Raw genomic sequence first — 7,057 nt, 5'->3', positions numbered from 1 at the left:
TTCTAAATATTTATTCAGATATTCAAATCCTCCTGCTGCAGGATTATTTTCCTCCTGTAACGAAAGGGGTCAAATTAAGATCCAACATCTGTAGCAGCACATTCTAACCTGTTAAATATTATTGGGATTTCCTTTGAGAATTGTCTGGGGGTTTATGCGATAGATAAGCACAATGGAAAATAACTGGGACGTGGGAGGAGAGATTGACAAGGTTCAGGGCACCTGGAAGAGCTCTGTGCTGTACGGTAGATATTCACCCTAATGAAGACCTGTATATCTGTTGGTCAAGCAGGGGCTGCAATCCAGGAATCACTATGCCTGTATTTCTCCCTTCTCTCTCCTTTCTCCCCTCTCTCTGCCCTCTCCTTTTCTGGTCCACGTCAACAAAGTATTTTCAGGACGCTGCTATTAAGTTTGGACTGTACCCAAATGAAGTAATCTGGGTTTACAAATCAATTTTAGCGATAAAGCCTCCATTAGAGCTCGGGTTACTCACTGAAACTCGACTCGGTAACAAAGGGAACAAAGTGATTTAAAGGGGGTTTGATGCCAGATAGAATTCCAGAGAACAGGCCTCTGCAGTGTTCTGCTGAACATAAAGCCCATTTATCTGCCTGTCGAGGTGGTAAGCTCCCAGATCACATTCTAGACACAGGCCATCCCACTGGGCACAGACGTCAGTTCAAAGTCTAGTTTTGATTTATATTTGGTTCAGTTGTCAAGTATTGGGAAATCAACAGAACATGTCACCATGTCATTGGATTTAGGTTAAAAGTTAGGTGAAAAAAAGACGAAATGCCCTTACGTTGATGACCTTTTGCAAATCCAATGAGCTTTCCACGTTGATTCAATGTCATCACATAGATTTTTTTGGGTTGAAATGACGTGGAAACAACGTTGATTCAAACAGTTTTTGCCCATTGGGTTGTTCCCAGGTACATCAAAAATACCTATTCACAATCTTAGCATGGGGTGTCTCCGTGGCTCTACAGTGGTCTCCTCTCATTGTTTCCATTCCTGCACTTGTTGCTGCACTAATCACTAACTAAAACTAAATAAAAACAGGATAGGTGAAAGCAATAGTTACTGTAACTAATTGAAATACCAGCTTTCATATGCAGATGAAGGAAAGGAAATAAGGAAAGGAAGCCACTTTTGGACTATTGCTATATAGCACTGTATTATATGGGGCGACTGTGATACATCTCTCTAGTATCTATTTTGTCCTCAAATGCCCATCGTCTAATCGTGACTCAACCACATCAATCCCAGGAGGTCAGGATTAGGCCAAAAAATCTGATCTGGCTTCGTCATCATAAATGTTATATTCTTTCTCTCATCAAAGCACTTAAGCAGGTTTGTGTTGGGGAAAAAAAGTCAAGCAGTGTAATCCATTTTAGATGCCCAATCCTCTCAGCATGACACCGTAATCTGTTCAATGGATCAGTGACAAGGAGCGTCTCCAGAGTTCACTCTTATTACTGCTTTTACATAGGATTTACGGTATTTTGCCTGTTAAAAAAAATTGGGCAATGTTTATATGACTCCATTACAAAGAGGCCCATTTTTAGCACATTCTTGCCTGCATACGCCTTTTCTACCTCCCGTGCGCATGCCGGCATGCTGGTGATGAGCGGTAGTATTTTTGTGCAGATGTGGGTGGGCGTCTATTTGAATAAATCCATTGAATATACACCATCAAAACGAAACCCATTATTAATTTGTTTAGACAGGTCCTAAAATAATAATTATTATTATTTTTTCGAAAAAATAGAATGCCATCTTTTTGTTACTTCCAAATGAATTAAATCAATAGTTCATTATTTTGTTAATAAACAGACAAGACACACCTACCCCGATCACAGTCAACACACATATATTAAGAATATAATTTAATATAACAGAATAAAATACAAATAATAGCTTGTGTCATAGGAACATGTGGAACCTCTGTCATATAAAAAAGTGATATTTTGAAACAAAGCCCAAGCTTTTTTTATCCACGTTTCATCTTCATCCCTCACTCAGGCGTAGGTAGGGTCTTACATTGAGAGTATCTTCATCATGATACCAATAGAAAATAATATCAATTCTATTTTCAAAAGCATGTGAGTCTTGTGTTCATATTCCACAACCTCTGCAGGCTTTTGGAGATGCCTATACACGATTGAGCAAAATAATAGGCCTACACTTGTTTTGGGCTACATTATTGCATGCTAAATGTTTCTGATCAGTGATAGATGAGCAAACGAATATATGACCTATACCACCTCCACTTATTTGCTCAGCCAGGAACTAAATAGCCTACACAGATGGAGATTCAGTGAAACAAAATCACATTGATTGAGACAAGTCAGTGAAGTCACAGGCTTTTGGTCGGGAGTAGGCCTAGGCTGCTAAGTGACTGCGAGTGAAGAGCAAAATATTCCACTTGTTAAACACCATAACATGCTGGCAAAATGTTCTAATAAATGAGCCAACTAGACAAGATGATCATGAGCATGTTTGGATTTCATGTAATGGACATAGTCCAAATTGGTGAAGTGAAATGGAAAAAATAACTTGTTTCAAAAAATTCTAAAAAATAAATAACGGAAAAGTGGTGCGTGCATATGTATTCACCCCCTTTGCTATGAAGCCCCTAAATACGATCTGGTGCAACCAATTACCAATTACCAAAGTCCACCTGTGTGCAATCTAAGTGTCACATGATCTGTCACACGATCTCAGTATGTATACACCTGTTCTGAAAGGCCCCAGAGTCTGCAACACCACTAAGCAAGGGGCACCACCTGGCAAGCGGCACCATGAAGACTAAGGAGCTCTCCAAACAGGTCCGGGACAAAATTGTGGAGAAGTACAGATCAGGATTGGGTTATAAAAAAATATCAGAAACTTTGAACATCCCACGGAGCACCATTAAATCCATTATTAAAAAATGGAAAGAATATGGCACCACAACAAACCTGCCAAGAGAGGGCCGCCCACCAAAACTCACAGACCAGGCAAGGAGGGCATTAATCAGAGAGGCAACAAAGAGACCAAAGATAACCCTGAAGGAGCTGAAAAGCTCCACAGCGGAGATTGGAGTATCTGTCCTTAGGACCACTTTAAGCCGTACACTCCACAGAGCTGGGCTTTATGGAAGAGTGGCCAGAAAAAAGCCATTGCTTAAAGAAAAAAATAAGCAAACACATTTGATGTTCGCCAAAAGGCATGTGGGAGACTCCCCAAACATATGGAAGAAGGTACTCTGGTCAAATTAGACTAAAATGGAGCCTTTTGGCCATCAAGGAAAACGCTATGTCTGGCGCAAACCCAACACCTCTCATCACCCCGAGAACACCATCCCCACAGTGAAGATGGTGGTGGCAACATCATGCTGTGGGGATGTTTTTCATCGGCAGGGACTGGGAAACTGGTCAGAATTGAAGGAATGATGGATGGCACTAAATACAGGGAAATTCTTGAGGGAAACCTGTTTCAGTCTTCCAGAGATTTGAGACTGGGACGGAGGTTCACCTTCCAGCAGGACAATGACCCTAAGCATACTGCTAAAGCAACACTTGAGTGGTTTAAGGGGAAACATTTAAATGTCTTGGAATGGCTTAGTCAAAGCCCAGACCTCAATCCAATTGAGAATCTGTGGTTTGACTTAAAGATTGCTGTACACCAGCGGAACCCATCCAACTTGAAGGAGCTGGAGCAGTTTTGCCTTGAAGAATGGGCAAAAATCCCAGTGGCTAGATGTGCCAAGCTTATAGAGACATACCCCAAGAGACTTGCAGCTGTAATTGCTGCAAAAGGTGGCTCTACAAAGTATTGACTTTGGGGGGTGAATAGTAATGCACGCTCATGTTTTTCAGTTTTTTTGTTTGTTTCACAAAAAAAAATATTTTGCATCTTCAAAGTGGTAGGCATGTTGTGTAAATCAAATGATACAAACCCCTCAAAAATCCATTTTAATTCCAGGTTGTAAGGCAACAAAATAGGAAAAATGCCAAGGGGGGTGAATACTTTCGCAAGTCACTGTACCTCAACTTAGCTAACATTTCCCCAGCCTAATTGTAGCCTAACCAATATCCAAACGGATTTTCAGTGAAAACATAAATCTGATATTGATTGATTTATCAAGACGAGTCCCCACAGCAGTGTGGTGGCGCTGTCCCAATCAAAACAGTGCTGATATTATCATCTAGTTGACCACACGCGGGTAGGCTATTGCTTCATATTTATTACAATGATTGGATGACTTTGGGAGTTTTAGTAAGCAACTATTTGATACATGCCTTCAATTGCATTAGCTTACTTTAGTCCAATATTTTTGTCATTCAGCAATATTTATTCCCACAGTAATTCTTTATGGATACATCCCATCGTGGTTAAGAAAACAGTGCATGCTTAGTGGTGGGCTATGCAAAGAGATGGGAGAAGTGACATGCCTCGAAAAGTTTCGAACTGGCAGGAGGATGGTTAACCATCAAGAGTTTAAAGGGGAATTTCACCCTGGCTCTTCCACGGCATACAACCATTACTATATTAACAACATTACATTTTTATCATAAACATCACAATTATCCAAACCACAAGCTACAACTAGCACATTTTAATTTCACTGGTAGAATCGGGACGTTTCGATTTCCTGTATATTCAAATCAAATGTATTTGTCACATACACCTGTTTAGCAGATGTTATTGTGGGTGTAGCGAAATGCTTGTGCTTCTAGCTACGACAGTGCAGTAATATCTAACAAGTAATATCTAACAATTTCACAACATATACACAATACACACATATCTATGTAAGGAATGGAATTCAAGAATATATACATACAGTGGGGAAAAAAAGTATTTAGTCAGCCACCCATTGTGCATGTTCTCCCACTTAAAAAGATGAGAGAGGCCTGTAATTTTCATCATAGGTACACGTCAAATATGACAGACAAATTGAGAGAAAAAAATGCCAGAAAATCACATTGTAGGATTTTTAATGAATTTATTTGCAAATTATGGTGGAAAATAAGTATTTGGTCAATAACAAAAGTTTCTCAATACTTTGTTATATACCCTTTGTTGGCAATGACACAGGTCAAACGTTTTCTGTAAGTCTTCACAAGGTTTTTACACACTGTTGCTGGTATTTTGGCCCATTCCTCCATGCAGATCCCCTCTAGAGCAGTGTCGCTGGGCAACACAGACTTTCAATTCCCTCCAAAGATTTTCTATTGGGTTGAGATCTGGAGACTGGCTAGGCCACTCCAGGACCTTGAAATGCTTCTTACGAAGCCACTCCTTCGTTGCCCGGGCGGTGTGTTTGGGATCATTGTCATGCTGAAAGATCCAGCCACGTTTCATCTTCAATGCCCTTGCTGATGGAAGGAGGTTTTCACTCAAAATCTCACAATATATGGCCCCATTCATTCTTTCCTTTACACGGATCAGTCGTCCTGGTCCCTTTGCAGAAAAACAGCCCCAAAGCATGATGTTTCCACCCCCATGCTTCACAGTAGGTATGGTGTTCTTTGGATGCAACTCAGCATTCTCTGTCCTCCAAACACGACGAGTTGAGTTTTTACCAAAAAAGTTATATTTTGGTTTCATCTGACCATATGACATTCTCCCAATCCTCTTCTGGATCATTCAAATGCACTCTAGCAAACTTCAGACGGGCCTGGACATGTACTGGCTTAAGCAGGGGGACACGTCTGGTACTACGTCTGGCGGCGTAGTGTGTTACTGATGGTAGGCTTTGTTACTTTGGTCCCAGCTCTCTGCAGGTCATTCACTAGGTCCCCCCGTGTGGTTCTGGGATTTTTGCTCACCGTTCTTGTGATCATTTTGACCCCACAGGCTGAGATCTTGAGTGGAGCCCCAGATCAAGGGAGATTATCAGTGGTCTTGTATGTCTTCCATTTCCTAATAATTGCTCCCACAGTTGATTTCTTCAAACCAAGCTACTTACCTATTGCAGATTCAGTCTTCCCAGCCTGGTGCAGGTCTACAATTTTGTTTCTGGTGTCCTTTGACAGCTCTTTGGTCTTGGCCATAGTGGAGTTTGGAGTGTGACTGTTTGAGGTTGTGGACAGGTGTCTTTTATACTGATAACAAGTTCAAACAGGTGCCATTAATACAGGTAACGAGTGGAGGACAGAGGAGCCTCTTAAAGAAGAAGTTACAGGTCTGTGAGAGCCAGAAATCTTGCTTGTTTGTAGGTGACCAAATACTTATTTTCCACCATAATTTGCAAATAAATTCATAAAAAATCCTACAATGTGATTTTCTGGATTTTTCTTCCTCAATTTGTCTGTCATAGTTGACGTGTACCTATGATGAAAATTACAGGCCTCTCTCATCTTTTTAAGTGGGAGAACATGCACAATTGGTGGCTGACTAAATACTTTTTTTCCCCACTGTATATGGACAAGCAATGACAGAGCGGCATGGACTAAGATACAGTAGAATATTATAGAATACAGTATATACATATGAGATGAGGAATGCAAGATATGTAAACATTATTAAAGTGACTAGTGTTCAATTTCTTAAAGTGGCCAGTGATTTATATAGGCAGCCGCAGCCTCTAATTTGCTAGTGATGGCTATTTAACAGTCTGATGGCCTTGAGATAGAAGCTGTTTTTCATTCTCTCTGTCCCAGCTTTGATGCACCTTTACTGACCTTTTGCCCAAAGGATTGTGCTGTTAGTGTCCGCCTCCTTTTAAAAAAAGCCCGCCTTGGGGAAGGGACGGGGGCCAGAGCATGAAGCATCGCCCAACACAAGTAGTAGTCTTTCAGAGACCGGAAAAAATGTTTGCTTGTATCTTTAGCAATGAATTCGCCGATAGGAACATCGCTGAAAGACATCCAATGGCTCTATCGAACAAGGACAACCATATATATACACACAAAAACATAGTCTTCGCAAAATGCCACAAAGCAGGACTACATTTATTTTTTGATCTCGCTCCCCCATTAATACACTGGAAGCCGTCATAGGGTGTATCATTCAGCGTGCGTAGCCCAGACCTGCCTTCCTCCTAGGCAATTATATGTGAAAC

Source organism: Coregonus clupeaformis, chromosome 30 (assembly GCF_020615455.1).
Source record: "Coregonus clupeaformis isolate EN_2021a chromosome 30, ASM2061545v1, whole genome shotgun sequence".
Classification (NCBI taxonomy): domain Eukaryota; kingdom Metazoa; phylum Chordata; class Actinopteri; order Salmoniformes; family Salmonidae; genus Coregonus; species Coregonus clupeaformis.
The sequence above is the reverse complement of the archived record's forward strand: the minus strand, read 5'-3'. Positions refer to the sequence as shown.